The sequence below is a fragment of the Pygoscelis adeliae genome, unplaced genomic scaffold (assembly GCF_000699105.1).
Source record: "Pygoscelis adeliae isolate BGI_AS28 unplaced genomic scaffold, ASM69910v1 Scaffold69, whole genome shotgun sequence".
Taxonomy (NCBI): domain Eukaryota; kingdom Metazoa; phylum Chordata; class Aves; order Sphenisciformes; family Spheniscidae; genus Pygoscelis; species Pygoscelis adeliae.
In genome coordinates this window covers 5450610-5450922 of record NW_008825619.1, presented here as the reverse complement: position 1 = coordinate 5450922, position 313 = coordinate 5450610, and positions in this window count along the sequence as shown.

Sequence of the window (313 nt, the reverse complement as noted above, 5' to 3'; positions counted from 1 at the left end):
GGTGTATGTATCCTTTGACTCATTACAATCTCAGAGCATGTGAGATAAGTGAATCAGCATTTGCCTCCTGCCTGCTTGGTAACACTGGATTTAGATTAGTCAAGCATAATTTCTGAAATACAATAGGGTTTTTTTTCTATAAAATGTTCATCACTAACTTTACTAACTCTCTAAGACCATAACTATACAACTAAGATAAAAAATGAGAGCAAGTATTTAAGTCCAAACCTGGCTTGGCATTTTAATACTGTGAGTGTGGATGGACTTAAGAGCATCTTATTCATGTATCGTAAGCCAGCTCTGTTATTGCTTA